Source organism: Nicotiana tomentosiformis, chromosome 2, assembly GCF_000390325.3.
Source record: "Nicotiana tomentosiformis chromosome 2, ASM39032v3, whole genome shotgun sequence".
Taxonomy (NCBI): Eukaryota; Viridiplantae; Streptophyta; class Magnoliopsida; order Solanales; family Solanaceae; genus Nicotiana; species Nicotiana tomentosiformis.
The window spans coordinates 65,750,478-65,776,487 of record NC_090813.1 but is presented as its reverse complement, the minus strand read 5'-3'; the positions used below and the strand labels follow the sequence as shown (position 1 = coordinate 65,776,487).

The 26,010-nt window shown below is 37.6% G+C and overlaps 2 long non-coding RNA genes across 3 annotated transcripts; one reads left to right on the top strand and one right to left on the bottom strand.

Moving 5' to 3' along the window:
- The first annotated feature begins 429 nt into the window (after positions 1-429).
- Positions 430-1,570, top strand: LOC104088647 (uncharacterized). Its single transcript, XR_001967761.3, has 2 exons — positions 430-1,113; positions 1,200-1,570. It is a non-coding gene; the product is annotated as an uncharacterized lncRNA (long non-coding RNA).
- Positions 1,571-2,073: 503 nt separating this feature from the next.
- LOC104088643 (uncharacterized) lies at positions 2,074-9,817 on the bottom strand. 2 transcript variants are annotated; one of them, XR_011413938.1, is made up of 8 exons: positions 9,355-9,817; positions 8,523-8,641; positions 6,897-7,228; positions 6,146-6,816; positions 5,709-5,826; positions 3,761-4,321; positions 3,331-3,455; positions 2,074-2,351 (listed from the first exon to the last, which is right to left on the bottom strand). It is a non-coding gene; the product is annotated as an uncharacterized lncRNA (long non-coding RNA). The 2 variants fall into 2 exon arrangements; XR_004504958.2 differs by having other exon boundaries at positions 3,761-3,805.
- Positions 9,818-26,010: the final 16,193 nt, after the last annotated feature.

Here is a 26,010-nt window from a genome sequence, read left to right as displayed (position 1 = left end):
AGTAGTAATAAATAGACGAGCAGAGTTGAAACTCCATACTTTGTCTGTAAATGATCACTTGGTACATTCATTTGTAGCCTAGTAAAAAGTGGCGTATGTGACATTGATTATCGAATTTAACTGAACCCAACGTTCACTATCAAGAAGATAAAAATTGAATTCATCATATTCAAATGTTGGATCCGCCCTTATTGGTAGATGGTATTAATATTCAATATTAAAATAGAAGGACTATAGGAACTAGAGGAATCACAGGAGGACAGAGCTCCACATGGCAAAAGTCAACACCAGCTAGAAGAACATGCTTAGTTAGGGAACTACATTACTTAACAAAAAGGAATTTCAGATCTAGAATCAGTAAGTTTAATTTTAAATCTTCTATGCGATTACATATACAATTATATTTTAAATCTTTTGGGTGTACATACACATAGTTCGACCCAACAATTACCAGTTCAGTTGAATTTGTAGGAAAAGTTTCTAAATCCGCCTCTTAGAGTGATGAGGATGTTGGAAAGGAAAGATGAAATAAAGCAACATGCATGTTCACGAATTTAAGATACATTACATGTGATTTCCTCTGTTTATGGCCTAATACATGCTGACACACCTAAAATTGACACTATTTTTCATTTAGACACTTAAACTAGGTCTCTTTCCATTTGAATACATTTCGTAGGCATATAATATACCAATTATACATGTTTTATGCAGGTGGCATATAGCGTGAGTTACATCCTATTTAAGCACGTGAGAAGAAATTTTTCTACTGATATATGTTTAGTAACGATAACATTTGTGAAGTAACGGTAATTCTTTATATCTCTCTATTTAAACCCTAATTCTTTTCCCTATTGTAAAAAATCCAATTTTGCTGCTGCAGCACTTCTCCTTCTCTTCTTTCTCTCATTTCTGTTGTCGCCGAGTTTATTTAAGTGAAGGTTGAAACTTAGTTAATATCCATTAATGTCGAACTTATCGGAATCGACGAACTTGTCAATGTCACCTTGCGCTACTGCTCGAATTTGTAAGTGTGGTGTTTCTCCAAAATTGAATACTTCATGGAACCAACTAAACCCAAGTCGTAGGTTTTTTGCTTGCAAAATCGGAAAGGTAAATTTTTTGTTCTTAATTGTATCATGTTTTATTAATTATTTTCTTTGATGATAATTGATCAAATGTGTTTGTTGTTTTTGTAGAAAAAGGGTGGATGTGATTATTTCTGTTGGTATGATGATGAGATGCCAACTCAAGCAAAGAAAATAATTTGGGTTTATTAAAGAGAGTCAAAGCTTTTGAAGGGGAGAAGGTTCAAGCAAAAAAAAAGTCTGATCCTTTTGACCGTTGTTGTTGTATTGTTGCTCGTTTTATGAAAACTGTAGGGCTGATGTTCGGCCGTGATCTTTAGGTGTTGTTGCTGATGTCTTTAGATGTTGGTGCATTCTTGTGTTTTGATGTGGTTTGCAGATTAGTTTGGTTGTTTTAGGTATTGTTGTTACTGCACTTTTGTAATCTTAGTACTGCTATGTAATATTGTATTTTGAATGTAATAAAAAGTTATTTTAGTTGTTGTTGCTGCACTAAAGTTATTTCAATTGTTATGGAATCAGATGGAAACACTTGCTATCTTAGACAACTGAATGGAACCACAATACACTACAAGAAAATTGGTCTTTAGCAATGGAAAATTCAGTCGTTAAAAGTCCATATCCAGTCGATAACGACCAGAGAAAATCCGGTCGTCACCGGTCGTTAAAAAGCCTTGACGTTAAAAGTTAACGACCGTATTCCATCCCGGTCGTTAAAGATCTTTTAGCGGCAGCAACGTTAAAAGTTAACGACCGTATTCCATCCCGGTCGTTAAAGATCTTTTAGCGGCAGCAAGAAATCCGGTCGTTGCAACTCCTTTTTAACGGCCAGTTTGCCTTTCGTTAATTGTATGTCATTTTCACAAATAACATTTTTAACGGCCAAGTTTTCCTTCGTTGATATGTGAGTTTAATATTATTTTTTGGTAATTCCCAAATAGTAATCATTATTGCATATGTTTTCACATATATATAGAAGAACACATACAAAATACTCAATAATTATATTAAATATCATTGTAAATTACAAAGAACTAAAAATCACATAACCAAATATATACCATCCAAATTGTACAACACTATTTTTACAACTCCTAAAAAGGAAGAGAAGAATTATGGCGTGCACAAATGGCAACATCTCAAACAATCCCTAGAAAAACAAAGTTCCTCTTTGGCTTCAACTTGTTCTTTAACATTTCCACCGCTTCAATTTGCTCTGCCGCACTATCTTCAAGGGAAGATTTATTAGCTTTCAAATTTGACCTGTAAAAACAATAAGTTCAAGCTAGTTTAGTAAGAAAACTTCTCCTAGCTCATTTTGTTTACAGAACCAAATGTAACATTTCGATTACTAGGTTGCTACTACTTAGGATGTGAAAGAAAACTTCTACTGCAGAGCTCTTACTTGGGAGACAGTTGTATCAAGAAACCTACAGAATTAGTAATCATATTCTACTCAAGCTGAAGCTTTTTGTGACCTCTTTCCACAAATCAAATGAGAGATGAAATTGAAATTGCAGCCTCGGTTACAACTACCTCTATTAACAAAAATTTCTTACTCGTCAAATTTCTTGGTGTCTATTTAATTAGCATGCTGTAAATTGACTGGATAACATATTTCATAACCATATATTACAAAAGGTACAAAAAAAAAAATTATTTACGAGTGCTTCAGGGAAAAAATGAACAGTGGCTGATTAGATTTTTCCTATTTCTAGTTGAGAAACTAGAGCTAGCTTTGATTGGATATAAGTTTATCAACCTATTCTTTGATTTATAATTCATAAGCTCTGAAGAAATTATCAAGTTGCTAGTAAAATCAACAGTCCTACCCTCCAGTTGTATTTTCTATAACAGAACACTATTATTAGAACTGATACTACAAGCACGATGATCGTGGGTAATGACAGATCTTCTAAATAATCTGAAGATATTAACATAGACGCAACATGAATTAGAAAACGTAGTAGGGATGAATAACAATGTCGAAGTATCCATCATATATCATAACAGGTAAATGTACTCATACAGACTAACGTCTTAAGACCTATTGACTCAGTTTCTTTACTTGCTTCCTCTTTAACTATACAAATTATGAATTTATAAATATTAGATGCAAAGCTTACTGAAAGATTTAAAGCTCACAGTAAATTACCATGTCCCAAAAGAGAGACCTGGGATCATCTCTAACAGAAAATGACGCCACCATAAATTGTCCACGAAAATAGATATGAAGCCATACCTTAAATATTTCTGACAAACATAATATAGGTCCTCTTGTGCTTCAACTTGTTCTTTAACATTTCAGATTCTTTTACTTGCTCCGCACTTTCTTCAAGGCCAGGTTCTTCATATCATCTTCTTGATCTGTTAAAAGAATATGCTTATGTTAGTTTAGTAAAAAACTACTAATACTTGAACTAGAAGAAAGGTGGAAATCATTATTAACCACAATCAAGACTTTGTTTTTCCTTTCTTTTGTCTTTTAATACTTTATTTACAAGAAATGAGTCCATTATTTCAGTTGATAAGTAAAACTACCTATTTCATAAGTCAAAATCTTACAGATTTTATACTTTCGCAGAGTTATAAACATATCTCAAGATGATAAAAACTCAAAATGAAAGACTATGGTGTGGTTTAATTCATACCAATATTTGGAGAAAGTGTACCTTTTCATCTTTATCGAGTAATTTGTGCGCAAAGTGCTGGCTATCCTGAGATGTTACAATGTCTAGAAAGATCAGTTTATAGTTAATCTGCCACCAGTTTATCAACAAGGTAACAGGATTTTTCGAGGAAATGTGTTTGACATCTTTAGAAATTAGTTATATAACCTTTTTCACCCAGAAACCAAGAGGGCGGTTCCTTTAAAAAAAAGACCATTATTAACAATTGGTGAAAAAATAAATATCATCTTTAACGGGGAACTGCTTCGATCATAGTTGAAGACCAATAAAATCCATTCAAATCATCAAAAGAAGAACAAGATTAGAGCAGAGCGCTAGTACAATATAGGCATGCAAAACAGGAGAAAGAAACTGTTAGAATACTAATACCGAATTGGCTCAAAAATAGCATTGTGTGATATTGTCTAATTCTTTTATTTTTTTTTGGGTAAGTAGCATAAGTTCGTGTGTAATTCTAATCTCAATACTCTTCTCCCAAGCAATCCTTAGAATCTCAAGTAACTGGACGTGCTATGTTATCAATTAATTGATCTATTAGTGTGCCTAAAACATCAGCAACATTCAAGTTAAACTTCACATAAGCTATCTCACATTACTGTTACAAGATGAGCTTAACTAATTAACACATTGGCTTTATTGTCTCGCATATTAATATTATTAATTAACTCAAACACTCGAGATTAGAAAATATCACATCCAAAGATCGAAAGAAACACATATTCTTGCATCAAAGGCTATCGCATTGAACAATGAAATGTCAGCCTTAATATCTTGCATTATAGCCTTTATAGAATCCATTTGGAACTCTAAAGCTTGCCCTTCTTTACAGAACCTCAATTGTTTGTTTAAACGTCATTTCACCAAAATAACTCTCTCCTAAAAGAGCTTACATTTAAGCCCGAGAAATCAAAAAATTATCCAAAAGCATAGTTGTATAGAAACAATCCTATTCAACAACTCAAAACTAGGATTACTGTTCACATTTAGTTTAACTAACACAAAATTAAATGAAAAGAAGTGGCTTCATGCCTTCATCTTTTGTCAAGAAAAGGAATTCACAAGAATGCTATAACCAAGAAAGAAGGTGAAAACTGAACCATATGTCTAGGAAGTCTCGTTGATTTCCAAATATCAGTAGATAAGCAAAATAAAGTTAGATATAACATGCAGAACTAAACCTCTGCCATTCAACACTTTTTAGCTACTTTTTAAACAAAAAGGAAAAGAACGCCAACAACTAATGCTTTTTGCTAAAGCTTGTTGCACCTGAAATTGGTACATCATAAACTCACATAATTCAAGGTAAGTCGAGTAACTCCAATTCAAGATTGATTACTAATATTTCTTGTCTAATGACATAACAAAAAATCTAAAAGGCTCATACTATATGTAAAAAGTCATCACACTGGTAAACAATTGACAATATGTTTTATATTTGAGGCATGTAAGGTGTATTCATTACTTGAAGTACCAAGAAAGTGCTGATTTACGAAAGATTAAAAAAAAAAACCGGAGATCCACAAGCACACAAAATAAATTGAATGATAGGTTAATCTCTAAAATTTAATTGGCACAACAAAAACAGAAAGAAAATGTAAATATGTGCCTAATCTTTGTGGAAAGGTTTACTAATGCTTCTATATGATAGGAGTACTTTTAAACATACTTGTTTACGTATGCAAGAATACATGTGTCAACAACTTCATAGAATGGAGGAGCAGATAGCTATGGCCTTTCTGCCGAAGCCACTGGATAGGGCGGCAAAGTTACCAGCGATGTCATTTTTTACTGCACGCTCACAATTTGAATCTGATTATAAAGATCATCTGTTTATTTACAGCATTCTAACATCCCCAAATTAGAATCCTAGGTAAAAATTATAGAATCCTAGAAATAACAGAACCATAGTTACCAGTTTATAATCAATTACCTTTTTGAAGCAAAGGTGGGCCTTCAAAGTAAACGAAACCCAATTTCTGCATTCAAATACTTGGTTAAGAACTCCGCGAATCGAACTGGAATATCAAGCAATGCCACTTTAGAGAAACCTAGCGGCAGAAATGAAGCTTCATTTATTTGAGATTCCACAAATCAGTCGAAATTTACGCTATATAAACAAAAGAAAATTCTAGATGAACAATGAGCGGAGAGTTTAAGAACAGAGTTAAGCGTGTGTTACTTATATTCATGAAATTAAGCAAGAATATCGTTTAATATCAACTAGAAAATCTATAAATGTAGAGAATAAATCTGTAAATCGAGAATTTTCAAGTAGGAATATATTCAATTTGATTTTCAGCGAAATTCTATAATACTGGAAGTTACTACTGTAAAATGGATTTAAGGAGAAAAGATGGCGAAGCTTACCGTGAGGAGAACAAACCCTAGAGAGGTGCAGAGAACTCAAAATCGCAACGAGAGGCGGTCCAGGTCGTTTCACTTTAATTAGAGAGAGGACGTGGGAGTGGGAGTGGGAGTGGGATTGGGTTTGGAGGGGGAGGGGGAATTTGGAAAAAGACTGCCCTTTTTTCTTTTTTAATTGCTAAAAATTACTTATGTTTTAACGAAGGAATAGTATACTTTTAACGGTAAGATATTTTCCCCTCGCTAGTGTTGAATCAAAACTTGATTTTAACGTCCAGAATAATTTTTAGCCGTTAGAAGTATACTTATAACGACCGGTTTCATGTCATTTCGTAAAATAGTGATCACTAAAGATTAAATTTCTTGTAGTAATAGTTTAGTTCTTCAAAAACTAAATCCCAAAATATAATAGTTTGCTGCTATCTTAGAGTTAAGAATAGACCTTGACTATATATAATTGTTTGTTGCTATATAATCATATAGTCAAAAAATAAGTTCCTAAAATACTACTTCTTGCTGATGTTTGCCTTCATCTGCTGCAACTGGAAAATTGTGACAGCATCATGACCCTTCCACCTCAAGCCTCTAGCCTTAAAACCAAGCTCTATTCCAGTTGGAGCTGCACTCTTATAAGTTGAACTACCTAATAGAACTCTTTGGCTTGATGTTCCGGGCTGCAGTTTGCCAAATAATGAAGTACAATCAGTAAGTTATTCTAAGTCATATTATAGATGAAATATGTATGAATATATACATTTAGTATTTGAGTTCCACTTGAAGTTGTGTAGATGCCAAATCCAATATTTTTGGACCTTTTTTCTCCTCCTTTTTCAGCAACTTCTTTACCTGCACCCATTCCTCTCTTTTGGACAGTAGTTCATTTACCCTTTGGAGGAAGTTGTCTAGCTAATCCTCTTCTAGCAAGCTTGCACGAATCTGTAAAAATTAGTGGTGGTTGACTTGAGCTTCTAGCTTCATTAACCCTTCTAACTCTTGTTGTATCATCACAAATAGAGTTTGAGGTTGCAGGTTGGCTTGAGCTTTTTGCTGCAGCAGGTGGGCTTGCTCCTTGTGATCTTTGGCTACCTTGTTGTGAAGGCATCCAATTTTCAGCATGTATATCATGAGCAACAAGTTTACACTATAATATTGATTCTTGAACAAAGCGTGGTTTATAGGAGCATAGAAAACTTCAAGGATAGAAATCTTTTGTCATTCATTTACTTTGACAATGAAAAAGGTGCAAATGACATATACGTAATACCAAAAAGGTGGCAAATTACATAAATAATTTCTAGTTTGAAACAACAAAAAGGTGGCACCAATCTGTAGCAATTGTTAACAAAAATGTGGCACCAATTTACATTCATAAATAGTTAAAAAGATACAGAATATTTTACCCTACAATATCTTTTGTTATGTCCTTATTGATGACACTTGGAACGTGTCATTTTCACTCCACACTTGGACAACTTTCCATATTTCTTTTTTGGTTCATCTTTGCCTTTTCTTCTATTCCTCCGAGGTCTACCAGACATGGATTTAGGTTTGGGAGGCTCAATCTTTGAATTGTTGGTTTCAGGCCACATCTTCATATTTGTCATAGGCTGGATGAAATAATTGTATGCTTTTAAGAAGGTATCCCTCTTATACCAATGCTCCACTGCCTGTTCAAGTTCTTCATGTATATGATAGTATGCAAGAACAACATATTGGCATGGAATACCTCTCAACTGCCAAGCTCTACAAGTGCATACCTTATCAGTCAGATTAACTACATGCTTATGCATTCCTTCTCCAATCTCAAATCCTACATCAGCATTCCAAAGGACAGTACATTTTCTAGCAAGCGCTTTGCTATCCTCTAATAGAAGCCTAGCCATAGGTGATATATCGGATATCCAAGTATCAGCAAATTTCAACATATCCATCTGTCTAGTCATTATTTTCCTCCTAATCTCCTACAATATTGTTATAATTAATTTATGCCTAGAAGCAAAAATTCATGAATTAAAGGTCTTACACATATTATTTTCAACAACATCATACTTGGAATTCACTTCAAAAAATGCTCTAGCCCGTGACTTTTCTAGATAATATAGAAAATCCCTACAAATATCCTTACCAAATTTGTCCATTTTGTGAAGCTCCTCCTTAAACTTAACTTCATAACTAGCTTTAGAGCATCTCCAAAACTGTTTTCTCCCTTTCTCTCCTTTCCATTTTTATGTCAATTAGACTAGATGTGTCGGGCACACATTCTAAATTTAGCATTGGATAAAATTTCCTTCAAAGCTACAGCAAAACTCTATACAATAATGAATTTAATTAACTGTTGCAATTTAAAAAATAAATACTAAACAAGACAGAGAAATATTACCTTTTGCATATCTTTCATCACAGTCAATCTTTCTCCAGTTCCTAAGTGCAAATCATCTTTCAAGTAGTTGAATGAAAAACTCTAGCTATGCTTTGTCTCTTGGTCCACAACTGCCCATGCTATAGGAAACATTTGTTGATTTTCATTCTTGCCAACAACAACTAGAAGCTCACATTTACAAGCACCATTTAAGAAACAACCATCAAAACCTATGATTCTCCTACATCCTTCTAACCAACCTTTCCTCAATGCATCAAAGCACACATAAAAGTAAACAAAGAGATTTTTTTCCGACTCAGTTTCACTGTCCATCCTTACCCAACATGAGCTACCAGGATTGGTTTGTTTTATCATATTAGCATAATCACATAACCTTGCAAACTCCATATTCCAATCACTCATGGACTCTCTAAGAATATGCATTTTAGCCCTATAACAAATTGTCTTGCCAACATACAATCCTAGTTTATCCCTGCACAACTATTGTATTTCCCATATCCTTATGTGAGGATGCTTAGTTATTTCATCTTTGAATTTCTTTGCAACATACTAAGAAGTACACAACTTATTCTTGTGTGAAGTATCACATTTGTGTATTGGGTAGTAGTTATTTACTTTAAAATTATCAGAATCTTTATAAATACAAGCATAGCATACCCATTTGCATTTCTTTGATTTACACTTAGCCCTCACCCTATGTGGTTCATTTGGTCTCAATTTAATCTGCTCCTTGTACTCAATTGCATAATTTGCTAATTCTTTCCGAAACTCTATAGCATTCTCAAAAATCATCTCAAGTTTAAATATAACAAGTTCATAATTAGGATCATACCTGACCTGTGTACTCCTCCTTCTTGCTGATATATCAACACCAGGAATAACTTCAGGATCTAATTCTTCTGTGCTATCTTCACTATCAACCTCTGAACTATCAATAAACTTCTCATCCCCACCTATATTACCTACATATCTGGAAATCTTATTTTTTTCCAATATCTTCAAATCCTCTATCAATACCTGCTTCTCCTAGTGGTATTTACTCTGTTGCAATTGGTTTTTTCCTCGGCTTACCCTGCCTCTTGCTTCTTTTTTCAGCTCTTAAAAATCTCAATTCATCATTAACCTCAAAATCATCTTCTTCAGGAAGAACATCTGCTTGTGAGTCACTACTGTCAACATCTGATTGCACTCCATTTTCATCAACATTATGATCTTGTTCATCACCATTATGAGTTAGTTCAGCATCATTCAAATATGACTGAGCATCATTGAGATCTGAGATATTTTCTAACTCTTCGTCGGGTGGCTCAATAGGTTCTTCAATATTTATATTACTCTCAAGTGTTGCCCTAGCTTTAAATTGGTCATTATCACCCCCACCTACTTCTGTCCCACATAAAAGACTAACTAAGTTTTCGAGTACTTCAGGCTGACTCACCACATGACACAAATAAACATCCAAAATATCACCATGTTGTAAATCTTTCACAAATTCAAATAATTGAAAATCAGATACGACTTAGATAAGTTCACCATTTTTTCCTTTTGACAAAAAAAACCCTTCGACAACTATATACCTAAGGTCTTCAACATAAGCGGACAACTCTACAAGACTGAAATGGTCTTTATCGATAGCAATAGAAAAGGCATTTAATTTCCCTTTGTATATTGGGACCGGTTCTTCGATAAATGTACCCCCATGGTGAAAATGAGTTAAAATATAGTCATCCATAATATTCCCTTAGACAAAACGCCAAAGGACCAGCACAAATGAAACCCCTAAAAATACCCCAGCTTTAACAAAAACTTAAAAAAAGAAGCCCTAACTACAGCATTAGAAAATAAATAAAAGAGAGATTGGACCTTTAAGCGTTGAAAATACCGTAAGAGATAGAGGATAGTAGATACCAACACCATTGACGGAAAATAGAAGAAGTTTGTTAAGTAACGGTGGTTTCTTTGATTCTATCGATGGAAAAGGAACAGAGATAATTTTATTTAGGTCTTTTGTTTATTTGTGTATTTGATTGGAAATAAGACTATATAGATAAAGTGGATAATTAAATGATGTGGCACGAGTTTAATGGTTATTTGTTCCACGTAGACGGAGATTGCAGACAAGCGCTTGGTGAATTCATAAACCTGCATAAAACGTGTCTAATTGGTACTCCCTCCGTTTCAATTTATGTGAACCCATTTGACTGGGTACGGAGTTTAAGAAAAGAGAGAGGACTTTTGAACTTGTGGTGTAAAATGAGGCATATATATTTTGTGTGGCTATAAATTATCGCATAAAGGTAAATTGTTTTCAAATAAGGAAAGAGGTCATTCTCTTTGACACGGATTAAAAAGAAAATAGGTTCATATAAATTGAAACGGGGTATATTATATGCTTACGAAATGTGTTCCGATAGAAAGAGGTCTAGTTTAAGTGTTTAAAGGAAAAATGATATCAACTTTTAAGTGTCTGGTATCTATTAGGCCTCTGTTTATTTATTGCACTCAACAGACACAATTATCAAAATTCGTGGGTTAAAGACTTTTCTCCTTCCAGGTAAATAAACAATAAAATAAGGCAGTGAAAAGCAACATTTGAACTACTCCAACAATTCGTAGTGAACATGTCAAGTATTAGAGGGGGCGACTCCCAATGCATAAAAGGAATATATCCTATGCTGGAACGTCTGCTGCAGCCTGAACTACGTACACGAATATATAACATACAAAAGAAATCTTAGTGCGGGTATTTCAAACAAAGGAGCTATATCTATTGACTATTGTTATTTTGAAGAATGTAATACATGCCTTAAAAAAAAAAAGGTCGCTTCGTTTTTTTAACCTTTCGAGAAGAGGGGAGGGGATTGGGTTGTATCATGTATGAGTAAGGGTCAGGGGGTTGATCTCTGTATTATAGTCACTGGTCATATATCAAATTAATAGTTTAAATTTTATCCGAGTAGGTTACTTGTTAGCAGTGACATACCTTACGATGTGCTTGGAATCTCTTAGTCAAATGAGTATTTTACAAAGAGTCGATGATGAATTTGATTAATAACTAGTCGTTTCTCCTGGCTCCGGATTAGTCAACTTGTGTCTGTCACTTACGCTATAGACAATAATTGTGGTTGTTAATAATTGTGGTTGTTAACTATAGAGTTCATTATTCAAAATGTCACTCAACTATTCGAAATTACCTAATAAAGTTGTATATGGTTAAAATCTGGCCCACCCGATTTTACTATTTGACTGAGACCGGGAGATTGCATCGAAGGACGGTCTCGTAACGGAACAAACTGAATCACGAGGATTAGGTACCGAGTTCAGAACCGAGGTACCTGTCGAGATCGAGGCTAGTAGTGATCGAAGCCAAATGAGACGGACATCGAGCAAGATCGAAGATAGCATAATAATAGAAAGGCGAAATATTTGTGATTGGTCGAGGATCACAGCATAAACCTCGGTGACTGGTCGAGGATCATGGCGTAAATCTCGGAAAGGATCAAATCAGAAGTAGTTAATTAGCTAATCATGGGATTTTCTTCTGTAATTAGAATCATACCCTAAGTGGAATTCCTCTACTATATAAAGGGGGTTTCTAATCATTTGTAGGACATGGTTGACAGATATAAAAAGCAATATAATTCTCTTTCTCGTTTATACTATTGTTCATCAGCTTGTTATACTTTAATTATTCTGGCATCAACCTGTTCGAGGGTATCCAAACTCGAGGGCTGAGTTCCATTCTAACACCGGTTTGCTTTACTTTATTGTTAATTTCTATTACCCATCCTCATATTTATCAATTGGTATTATGTGAAATCACGTGTCCTTAGAACTATATTTTAAGTTTAATTGTTATCCAATTTTAAGGGTAAACAGTTTGGCGCCCACCGTGGGGCTAAGGATAATAGTGGTTGCTTAATACTGATTCTGATAACACACACTACTTTACACTTGTTCTCGTAAGAATCTTTGTTTTCAGGATAAACATGTCAAACTCACAAGCAGCGCCTGTACATGGTGACAACAGCCTCGAATTTTACGGGGAGAATGCCAATATAGCCGCCCCAGGGATCGAGGTGCCTCAGGATGACCTCGAGGGAGCACCAATTATAAATTCCGTCGATGTCAGTTCGCACGTCGCCTTAAATGCAAATTTGGGCGTTGATCTTGAAGGTAGCGTATGCAGGGAAGTTCGACCAGGTGGTCGAGATACGCAGGGCAGAGAAGATGGTGGAGTTATCCTCCAATTGATATTCGAAATGTTACAGGACCAACAAGCCGCTATAGCACAACTACAAAATCAACACCGAACATTGAGTTGGATCGAACCAGAAGTCGTCCACAGGATCGATCCTGAGCCGGAAAGGTTGAACGCCAACGAATCGGGGACTGACCCCGCCATTATGAAAATGCTCGAAGATCTCACTAAACGGATTGAGTCGGGAGAAAAGAAAATCGAGGAAAATGACAAAAAAGTAGAGACATACAACTCCCGAGTTGACCAAATACCGGGGGCTCCGCCGATTCTAAAGGGTATGGATTCAAAGAAATTTTTACAAAAGCCTTTCCCTCCAAATGTGGCTCCGAAACCCATTCCGAAGAAATTTCGAATGCCAGAAATTCCTAAGTACAATGGGACCACCGACCCTAATGAGCATGTCACTTCTTATACATGCACAATAAAAGGGAATGACTTGGAAAACGATGAGATTGAATCTGTTCTACTGAAGAAATTTGGAGAAACCTTGTCGAAAGGAGCATGATATGGTACCATAATTTGCCGCCTAATTTCATCGATTCCTTCGCCATGCTTGCAGACTCTTTCTTAAAGGCACATGCCGGAGTAATAAAGGTTACGACTAGGAAATCGGACCTCTTCAAGGTGAAACAAAAAGACAACGAAATGTTGAGGGAATTCGTATCTCGGTTCCAGATGGAACGCATGGAACTACCACTGGTCACAAACGATTGGGCTGTTCAAGCCTTTACTCAAGGTTTGAACGAACGCAGTTCGGTAGCATCACGACAGCTAAAGAAGAATTTAATTGAATATCCAGCGGTAACCTGGGCCGATGAACATAATCAGTACTAATCAAAGATCAGGGTCGAGGATGATCAGTTGGGGACCCCTTCCGGTTCCGCTTATCCAAATAGGCTGGTCGGCAGAACTCAAAGGGATATCGACAGAGAAACCCGGTCGAGCAAAGATCGGTATCAACCATTCAACGAAGATCGTAGAAACAATAACCCATGACGCAATCCCATCCGAAATGATCGAAGGAACGATCGAAGATAGAGCTCTTGAGGGCTCATGAGCAAAAGTGGCTTCGATAATCACGCCAATTCCACAGAAGCACCACGATTATCAGAATACAACTTCGGCATCGACGCATCAGGTATTGTGTGAGCCATTGGGAGAATCAAAGATACTAGATGGCCCAGACCCCTACAAACCGATCCATCCCAAAGGAACCCCAATCAAATATGAAAATACCATGGTACACATGGTCATAAAACTAAAGACTGCAGACAACTAAGGAAGGAGGTGGCCCGTCTATTCAATGAGGGTCACCTTCGAGAATTCTTGAGCGACCGAGCTAAAAACCATTTCAGAGACAGGGATGCAAACAGGAAAAACGAGCAGGAAAACCACAACACGTGATTTACATGATCGTTGGTGGGGTCGATATTCCAAAAAGGCCCATGTTCAAACACACTAAAGTATCAATTACCAGGGAAAAACGAACTCGGGACTATATGCCAGAAGGCACTTTATCATTCAATGATGAGGAATCAGAAGGGATCTCACAACCCCGCAATGATGCTTTGGTAATCTCTATCCTTATGAATAAAATTCAAGTTAAACGTATTTTAATTGATCTAGAAAGTTCGGCCAATATTAGTCGATCGAGGGTCGTGGAGCAACTCGGCCTACAAGATCAGATCGTACCCACAGCTCGGGTTCTCAATGGCTTCAACATGGCGAGTGAAACAACTAAAGGTGAAATCATCCTACCAATAAATGTAGCCGGAACCATTCAAAAAACAAAGTTCCATGTGATCGAGGGCGATATGAGATACAACGTACTGCTCGGAAGACCCTGGATTCACAACATGAGGGTGGTCCCCTCAACCTTCCACCAAATACTGAAGTTTCCGGCACCGGATGGAGTAAAAATGGTGCATGGGGAATAGCATGCTCCCAAAGAAATGTTCGCGGTCGACGAAGTACTACTGGAATCGGCACTTTCGTCAACAGAGGGATCGGAGTCCAAAGGAAAACAGGAAGCTAAATAGCAACCACAACCACCAGTTTCGACTTAGTCGAGGAAGCAGGGAACGGACGAGGACGATGACTACTTGATCCCTCGATCCTTCATAATCCCCGAGGATTCTGACGCCACCAAATTGACAATCGAGGAGCTGGAGCAAGTCATATTGATCAAGTATCTACTCGATCGAAAGGTATACCTGGGTACGGGGTTTACCCCCAAGCTCAGGAAAAAACTCGTTAAATTTTTTATCAATAATATGGATTGTTTTGCTTGGTCCCACCTATATATAACAGGGATCCCGCCGGAAATTGCTACACATCGACTGAGCTTGGACCCGAAGTTCCGCCCGGTAAAATAAAAGAGAAGGCCCTAGTCCGAGGTAAAACATGCATTCATCAAGGACGAGATAACCAAACTTCTCAAAATAGGATCCATTCGGGAGGTAGAATATCCCGAATGGTTAGAAAACGTAGTCGTAGTCCCTAAAAAGGGAAATAAACTTAGAATATGCGTAGACTATAAAGATTTAAACAAAGCATGTCCTAAAGACTCTTTTCCTCTGCCGAATATCGATCGCATGATCGATGCCACGGCCGACCACGAGATCCTTAGTTTTCTCGATGCCTACTCCGGGTACAATCAAATACAAATGAACCTGGAAGATCAGGAAAAGACTTCATTCATCACTAATTACGGCACCTATTGTTATAATGTAGTGCCGTTTGGACTAAAAACTGCTGGTGCCACTTATCAATACTTAGTAAATCGAATGTTCGAAGAACAAATAGGTAAGTCAATGGAGGTTTATATTGACGATATGCTAGTTAAGTCCCTGCAAGCAGAGGACCATTTGACACATTTGCATGAGACCTTCGATATACTAAGGAAATAAAATATGAAACTCAACCCAGAGAAATGTGCATTCGGGGTCGGCTCAGGCAAGTTCCTCGGCTTTATGGTATAGAATCGGGGTATCGAGATCAACCCCGATAAAATCAAGGAAATCTAAGACATCACAGTCGTGGATAATGTTAAGGTTGTATAAAGATTAATAGGCGCATAGCCACCCTAGGCCGATTCATCTCGAGGTCTTCAGATAGAAGTCACAGGTTCTTCTCACTGCTCAAAAACAAGAACAATTTTGCATGGACCCCGGAATGCCAACAAGCATTGTAAGAATTAAAGCGGTACCTCTCGAGCCCGCCACTGCTTCATACTCCGAAAGCGGACGAGCAACTCTACTTGTACTTAGAAGTCTCGAAAATCGCGGTAAGTGGGGTCCTAGTTCGAGAAGAGCAAGGTACACAATTTTCTGTTTACTATGTTAGTCGAACTTTAGGTGAGGTCGAGACCTAGTACCCACACTTAGAAAAATTAGTGTTTGCCCTAATAAGCGCCTCTAGGAAATTAAAACCATATTTTCAGTGTCACCCGATCTGCGTGGTGACAACTTATCCCTTTCACAATATTTTGCATAAGTCCAAACTTTCGGGCCGATTGGCCAGATGGGTCGTCGAGATCAGTGGGTACGATATCGAGTATCGACCCCGAACGACCATCAAGTCTCAAATCTTAGCGGACTTTGTAGCCGACTTTACGCTAGCCCTCGTACCCGAGGTCGAAAAGGTACTATTAATAAAGTTGGGTACATCATCGGGTGTGGACCCTCTTCACAGACGGTGCTTCGAATGTGAAGGGGTCTGGGTTATGCATCGTTTTGAAGCCACCCACGGGTAATACAATTATACAAGCTATCAAAACTGCCAAGTTAACTAACAATGAGGCCGAGTATGAGGCCATGATTGCAGGTCTTGAGCTAGCTAAAGGTTTGGGAGCAGAAGTCATCGAGGCCAAATGTGACTCCTTGCTTGTGGTAAACCAAGTTAACAGAACCTTCGAGGTTTGAGAAGATCGAATGCCGAGATACTTGGACAAACTACATGTGACTTTACATCGGTTTAAAGAATGGACCCTACAGCATGTGCCTCGAGAACAAAACAGCGAGGCCGATGCCCTCGCAAATTTAGGGTCATCAGTTGAAGATGACGAGATTAGCTCGGGGATTGTCGTACAACTTTCAAGGTCAGTAATCAAAGAAGGCCACGCCAAAATCAAGCCCACAAGTCTGACCTGGGATTGGAGGAACAAATATATCGAATGCCTAAAGAATGGGAAGCTTCCATCGGATCCTAGGGAATCGAGGACTCTACGTACGAAGGCCTCACGATTCACATTGGCCGAAGACGGAACACTATATAGAAGGATGTTCGATGGTCCATTGGCAATATGTTTGGGACCAGGAGATACCGACTACGTCCTACGAGAAGTCCATGAGGGCACCTGTAGAAATCATTTCGGTGCCGAATCATTGGTTCACAAAGTCATCAGAGCAGGATACTATTGGGCCGATATGGAAAAGGATACAAAAGAGTTTGTTTGAAAGTGCGACAAATGTCAAAGGTATGCGCCGATGATTCATCAACCCGGAGAGCAACTCCACTCAGTTTTATCCCCATGGACATTCATGAAATGGGGAATGGATATCGTCGGCCCTCTACCATCGGCCCCAGGTAAAGCTAAATTTATTTTGTTTATGACTGACTATTTCTCTAAGTGGGTTGAAGCATGGGCTTTCGAGAAAATTAGAGAGAAAGAAGTCATAGATTTCATCTGGGACCACATTATATGTCGATTTGGGATGCCTGCCGAGATCGTATGCAATAATGGAAAGCAATTCGTCGGCATCAAAGTGATAAAGTTTCTTGAAGATCACAAAATAAAGAGGATTCTGTCGACGCCATATCATCCTAGTGGGAACGGACAGGCCGAATCGACAAAACAAGATCATCATTCAAAATCTAAAGAAAAGATTGAACGACACTAATGAGAAATGGAGAGAAATATTGCCCGAAGTCCTTTGGGCGTATCGAACAATGTCAAAATCCAGTACGGAGGCAACACCGTTCTCTTTAGTATGTGGCGCCGAAGCTCTGATCCCGGTTGAAGTCGGGGAACCTAGTGTCAGGTTTTGATATGCAACGAAAGAGTCAAATTATGAGGCTATGAATATAAACCTCGAATTTCTAGATGAAAAATGGGAAGCCGCCTTCGTTCGGATGGCCGCACAAAAACAGCAGTTCGAAAGGTACTACAATCGAAGAGCCAATCTTCGACACTTTAAAATCGGGGACTTGGTTCTGAGGAAGGTCACCCTCAATACTCGAGACCCAAACAAAGGAAAACTTGGCCCAAACTGGGAGGGACCGTATCAGGTCCTTGATATCATCGGAAAGGGATCCTACAAACTTGGCACGATGAACGGCAAATAATTACCAAATAATTGGAATATATCACTCCTCAAACGATATTACTGCTAAGGTACGACCTTCTCCATTTTCATTTATATTTTATACTAACCATTTGCAGGTGTTTAATCGAAGACATCGAAGGATTCTTCAAACACAAAGTCCTTAGGTCTGAAAGCACGCGTTGCACTATTTTTTCCTTAGATCGATTTTTGTCCCAAATGGATTTTTTCGACAAGGTTTTTAACGAGGCAACCATTGTTCGTGCTAACTTAGAGAAATTCAACAGTATCCGAGGCCCCTTTACAATCAACCTCGAATACTGGGGGCATCACCCTCAGATAGTTATAAAGAAAATACTTCGTGTCGACAGGGTTTCGATAGGTAAATTTTGTAAGGGTCAAACGGTCAAACGAACCATGCCCATGTAGATTACTCGAGCCCTAATGGCAAACATGTACGCATGCTAATCTATTGAAAAAGGTATTTTTCCTTGCCAGATATTTCATGCCTTAGAGAAATTTTTACTTTACAATGCCGTGTTTGTGATCTATTGTGGAAATTGGCTTAAGGTCCGGTCACAACTAAAGTTTGAACAATTGACCACGCACTCGGGACTGCCATCCAAAAAATCGACATGATCGAATTACTAAAACCTCGAGATCGTAAGACTTTAAAAAGGAAACCCTCAATTTTATAGGCCACGGCCACCCCACTCGGGGACTGATACTTCGAACAAGTTCGGAGTATAACAGGGGAAAAAGCCCAAAAGGCGAATTCCAAGTTAAAGGCTACGACCAAATTAACATGGTTCGGAGACGTATGATTTTCGTTATAAAATAAGCCTTCGAATATTTCCATAAATCAGTTAAAAAGGCTACCTTCGGCTGAATTACTAAGGGTCTCAATAATATCGACCCTCGAAAACCCTAATGGGTACAAAGTCGCTCGAACTCTCGAACAAATTCTTTATTTCATGCTAAGGCACAACAGATTTTATATGACTAAGCAATAAACTTTTCAAGCCGAAAAGGGAGAAAGCCATTCTTTTTACTATGGCCGTATCGGCCTAATTCAAGAGCCTAAAGGGCCATTTTATTTTTGAGTTCGAGAAATCACCCTCACTCAATTAAAACCTAAGGGCCACCCTACTCAGAGTTCGAGCAAGTACTCACTCAATTATAAAAACTATACTAGTCCGGCTTCGATCAAATTGCCTAAGCCTCGAACTTATGAACAAAATTTTCATAAGGTATGAATGAAAGAAAATTTTCACAAGGCAGAAAATAAAATAAAGACAAGTTGGAAAGAGATCTTTATATATATGAGAATATTTACAAGGTCGGATCAGGATCCTACACAAAAGATGAAAAGTGAAAAATCCTAAGGTTTCTAATTTTCTCCGGGGGCAGCTTCTTCTCCATCGAGTTTTCCCCTTCTCTCGGACCCGCTCTTGCTCTCGGTGTCATCATCATCATCATCGGAAGCCAGCGCTCCAGCATCAGCTTCATGCTCTCTAGCCTTTATTATCTCATCGGTAAGGTCGAAACCTCGAGCGTGGATGTCCTTGAGGGCTTCCCTCCGAGATTGGCATTTGGAAAGTTCAGCAATCCAATGTGTTCGAGTTTGAGCGGTCTCGGCTGCCTCTCTCTCTTGGACTTGAGCGGCTTCAGCATCGGCCCGGTAGACGGCCACGATCACATCTGCCTCGGCTTTAGCTTTTTCGGCTTCAGATTTGGCCTTTGCAAGTTCGGAAGCCAACCGAGCTTCGAGCTCCTCTATTTTCTTTTCCTGAGACGAGCTCTTCTCCTTCATGCCTCAAAGCTGACTTTTGACCGATGACATTGGGCTCGAGTAGTCTCTTTTTCTGCAGCACAGCGGTCCATACCTTCTTTCCACCCTAAGGACTCCGCAATCATCATAATGATCTCCTCACGGAACTGCTCGATCCTCTCGACCTTCTACTGCAACTGTGAGAGTGAAATGTTATCCACCATTCTTGAATCGAGCTCACGAGCTTTTAAGATTTTCATTACCTGCTTGATCAGGTCGGTCTGATCTTTGTGAGTCGTGGCCAACTCGGTTCGGAGGTCCTTGATCTCTTCTTCTTTTTGCCCATCGAGAAGGTTGAGGGCATTCCTCTCCTCGGTAAGCCTTTGAATGTCGGCCTCGTACCGATTAATCTCAGCTCGAGACTGAGAAAATGCTTCCTGATGAAGCACTGAGGCCTACGCAGAAAGAAGAAAAAAAGTAAAAATGAACACAAGGGTAATACCAACAAAGGGAATTAAGTCTTACCCGATTAAGAGCTTGCTGCGCTTCGTTGAAAAGACTCGATGCCCCGCCCAAGTCCTTCTTCGAGACCTCTAAGTCGCTCAGGACGGTAGCATCTTCGACCCCAGTAAAGTAATCACGGAAGAGGTCCTCCCCTCTGTGGGATCCTTCGATGGAGAGGGTCTTCAAGGCCCAAGCCTCTTGAATCATCTCCTCAGAAAATGAGGGGAGCAGCGGGGAGCCTCCAATTTCTATTGCCCCAAGTGGATCACTTGGGGCGTATTCTCTATCTCGAGGGGCCTCGAGACCAGCCCCTACAGTCGTACCCACCATTGGCTCATTATGGTAGGAGGCATCTTCAATCCTCAAGGATTCAGGAGCTTCGCCCAAGTCTCTTCCCGAGACCCCCTCATCTCGAGACGGAGTCTCTATAGCCTTCACCGATTCAGTGACCTTTGGGGCCTCGGTGCTCATTCCCACTCGGGCCACCAGTCCGGAGTCGTCTTCTTCCTCTTCTTTGTCTTCCTCCCTTAGACGCCGAACAAAGACTTCGGTTAGGAGGATGATGTTTTTCCTCGGCTTACGAGCCTTCTTCTTCTTAGGTTCTAGATTCTCGGAGGTTGAGGTCTTTTTCCTCTTTTTGTCCTTCGCCGGTTTCGGTGCCGGGATCGAAGTCTCCTCCTTACCAGATAAGGGCCTCATGACAACATCTTTGCCAATGCCTGTATGAAAGGAAATTAAGTAAGAAATTCTTGAACAAAATCATCAAAGACGTGAAAAAGGGGCTTACCATGAGTTTTGGCCTCCCATCGGCCCTTTGATAAATTATGCCATGAGCGCTCGGCATATGTAGAGGTCGAGGCCAGGTCCTGAACCCAGCTCTTGAGGTTAGGAATTGCACCGGGCATCCAAGCGACCGCTACATCACGGAAAATGATATCGATGAGAAGAAGCAAATGAGCAAAATAATAAATCGGAGCTAACAATGGGATTGTACTTACACTTCATATTCCATTTCTCGGGAAATGACATCTTCTCGGCCGGGATTAGGTAGGAAGTTCTCACTTGAACGAACCGGCCCATCCAGCCTCGGTCCTTGTCCTCGTCTATGCTTGAGAACAACACTTTGGTAGCCCGGCATTGGAGTTTTATCAACCCGCCTCGATAGAGGCGGGGGCTGTATAACCTGATGAGGTAGTCGATGGTAAAAGGCATCCCCTCGACTTTGCTCACAAAGAATCAGAGCAGAATAACAATTCGCCAAAAGAAAGGATGGAGTTGGCCTAGGATTATTTGATATTGACGGCAAAAATCAACGACAACGGGGTCGAGGGGGCCCAGCGTAAAATGGTAAGTGTAAACACTTAGAAACCCTTCCACATGGGTGGTGATGTCCTCTTCGAGGGTCGGGATCACCACATCTTTGCCCTCCCAGTTGCAGTCTTTCTTTACCTGCTTAAGGTATCCCTTGGTTATCGAGAATATATACCTCGACACTGGTTCGCATCAACTGGTAATCAACGAGGCTTTATCGGTCTTAAAGTCGGAAGTGAGGATGCAATCCTCGGGAACATACTCCTCAGGGCGTGGCTCCACCGGTGTTTTGTCGCCGGGCGGCCGTGATGAAGAAGCATTTTTCTTTTGAGGAATAGCTTTTGACGTTTTCGCCATTTGGATTTGAAGTTAAAAATAGATGGAGATGATAAGATTTAGCGTTCTAAGAAAAGGTTAGCAGTGAAAATCGTAGATTTGCAGATGAAGAACTTAGAAGATGTAAAAAGCTTTGGAGATTGGAAATTTGAAAGTAAAAGTTCAAAATGGTGAAGAGAGGAGCTATTTATAGATTTCACAATGACGGTTCAAAATTATCGGTGGCCGACCATAGACTGACGCGCATTTAATGCCTTGCTAACTGTACAGATGGGATGTTTCGGTCACTTCTGTCGCTTACGTCATGAGGATGACGTCATGACAGGTCGAGGTAGAAAAATCGAAGGCTCAATTTATTTCTTGTCATTACACTCCAAAAATCGAGGGGACTATCTGTATTCGGTTAAAATCGGGTCCACCCGATTTTACTATTTGAACGAGACCGGGAGATTGTATCGAAATACGGCCTCGTAACGGAACAGACTAAATCACGAGGACTAGGTACCGAGTTCAGAACTAAGGTACCTGTCGAGATCGAGGTTAGTAATGATCGAATCCAAATGAGACAGGCATCAAGCAAGATCGAAGAAAACATAATAACATAAAGGCGAGATATTTGTGACTGGTCGAGGATCACGGCGTAAACCTAGGTAACTGGTTGAGGATCATGGCGTAAATCTCGGAATGGATCAAATCAGAAACGGTTAATTAGCTAATCATGGGATTTCCTTCTGTAATTAGAATCATACCATAGGTGAGATTCCTCTACTATATAAAAGGGAGGGGGGTTCTAATCATTTTTAGGACACGGTTGACAGATATAAAAAGCAATATAATTCTCTTTCTCGTTTATACTATTGTTCATCAGCTTGTTATACTTTAATTATTCTAGCATCAACCAGTTCGAGGGTATCCAAACTCGAGGATTGAGTTTCATTCTAACACCGGTTTGCTTTACTTTATTGTTAATTTCTATTACCCATCCTCACATTTATCAATTGGTATTAGGTGAAATCACGTGTCCTTAGAACCATATTATAAGTTTAATTGTTATCCAATTTTAAGGATAAATAAAAGTTATTTTTCTTTCGTTCGTCACTTAACTTTGTCTATATCACTCAAAAAGTCACTTAACCAAATTTCTCAAACTTTTAATGGTCAAATACTTATATTTTACCCTCTAAATTATCAACCTTTATCTTCTTTCTTTACATTTTAATATTATTTTTCTCTTTTAATCTAATTATGAACTTACGTATAGAACAAATAAATTTATTCATAAAATTAAAAAGTGCAAAATATTTTTCAAGCATATATAATGTCGGAATAATAAAATAACTAAGCACAATAAAAAATATAATTAGATTAATTATTTTGCATAAGTGATTTTGATAATAATGACAAAAACTCAAGACCAAATTACAAAATTGAAAATAAAAGAGAGTAAAAGCTTTTAAAAATTATATTCCATGCATTTAATATAAACAATTTAAAAAAATATATATATATATATATATATATATATATATATATATATATATATGCTTAAAAATTAAGCTTAATTATTTTATTATTTCAATGTTATATATGCCTAAAAACAAATTGCACTTTTTTACTTTGTAATAAAATTTATTTGTTCTATCGGTAAGTGCATATTAAAAATAAAAAAAGTATCACAATATTTAGTTAAAAAAATATAAAGGTTGAAAATTTAGAGTGTAAAATAGATATTTGGCCGTCAAAAATTTGAGAAATTTAGTTGAGTAACCTTTCTAGTGCTATAAGCATAGTTAAATGACTTTTCTGTTACAAAGTAAGGAAAAATAATTTTACTAAATAATTTAGAATTGTTGAGTGATCATATGAGTGATGGACTCGTTAACTATATGATTCCTTATGCCACAAGTAGTTTGATGGCGGAACCACTCCCAAGCAAAGGAGGAGCTTGTGTACAGTTTACGAGTTTGGCCGAATCCATTAGCTTTGATTTTAAATATTATATTTTGTGTTAAAATATTTATTGAACGTGTATAAACTACTCCATCCGTTTCAATTTATATGAACTTATTTCCTTTTTAGTCCGTGTAAGAAAGAATGATCCCTTTTCATATTTGAAAATCATTTACCTTTATGCAATAATTTATAATCACATAAACTTTATGTGGCTAATTTTACACCACAAGTTCAAATATCTTTTCTTTTTTCTTAAATTCTATGCTCAGTCAAATAAATTTACATAAATTAAAACAAAGCGAGTATTAATTTCAAACTGAGTAATATAAAAAATTAGAATCTCAAACTCTAAGTTTCAAATCCTGGGCGTGTCTAATATTGTCCATTTCTTGTTCTAAATTGCGAATTCCCATTTACAGCTTGTTCGGATGGTTGTTACCTATTGTATCGTATCGTATTGTTACTTTAAATACAATGTTTGTTTTGATTGTTACTTAAATATTATTGTATCGTATCGTTAAATCCGTCGTTACGTAACGATGAAATGTGCAACTTTATATAACGACCGATTTGGTGTGGCCGCGTCATTTTTTTGTGTTTTTCTCTCAATCTCACCCTTCATTATTATTAAATAATTTTATTTTATCATTTACCCTACCTTTTTATATATTGTATCATAATTTTTCTTTATAATATTGTAAGTTTATTCATCATATTACTGGTGCATGATACCATGAAACGACGGCAAAATGACACAATCCATCCAAACATTGTATTCATCAAACAATACAGTACAGTACAATACAATATGATACATTATAAAACGATATGTAACAACCATCCAAACAAACTGTTACTAGACACGTACCTTGCAACTTGGACTACAAGCTTAAGGACTCGTTTGGTAGGAAGCATTAGAGAAAATAATGCATGTATTAACTTTTGGTATTATTATTTTCTTGTTTGGTTCACTTTATCAACCTATATATTACTATTGCAAGTATTAGTTATACAACCTATTTGGTATTAGCTTATGTATAACTAATACATAGCAACCTATGGTATTAGCAATATCAAGGCTATTAATGCATACATTAGCATGGTTAAAGACAAAATTATCCTTAAAGTCCCTTAAGGCTAAAGAGTATGGATGGCATTTTTGTAAACAACTAATTTTCTTAAAAATTATGCAATATATTTTAATTTTTAATACACCACACCAAACAATGAATAACAAATAATCTCTTCATAACTAATGCTTGCATTATTAACCCATATATTACCAATCTCTTCATTACTAATACACATTATTCAATACTATTCTTATACACCTTATCAAACTACTCCTAAAGCTTTACAAAATCAACAGTGAAAATGTAAGCAATCCCAATATTGTGACCGCCAGGCGAAAGGGACTAATTAATAGTCTGTTTGGCCAAGTTTCTAAAATTTGCTTATTTTGAGAATTGTTTTTTTTTGGAAAGCGCTTTTCAAAAAAGTACTTTTGGCGAGAATCGGTTTGTGTTTGGCTAATTAATTTGAAAAATACTTTTGGGCAGTAATTATTGTTTGGCCAAACTTTTGAAAACTACTTCTTAGTGTATTTTTCTCAAAAGTGTTTCTTAGAAAAGTACTTTTGGAGAGAAGCTACATTTTTCTGCTTCTCAAAAAATGCTTCTGCTTCTCCTCAAAAGCATTTTTTTTTTCTTCTAAAAGTTGGGCCAAACACCTCAATTTTTGATCAAAAGCAATTTTGGCCCAAAACTTTTTAGCCAACAAAAAAAGCTTGGCCAAACATGCCATTGTAAAAGTCCAATCATAATACATAACCAACCAATCAGCTGCTCTAATTTGGATTCAGATGTAACCGTACTTTCGGAGCATTCAGCTATGGAGAAATAAAAATTTACTAGAAGCAATGCCATAGTAAAACAGGTGCATGTAATTAGTTATTCGATTAGGAGTTAAAGCCACATAATCATTGTCTAAATCCAAATTATATCCAATTGAACGCCAAAAAGGAATGAA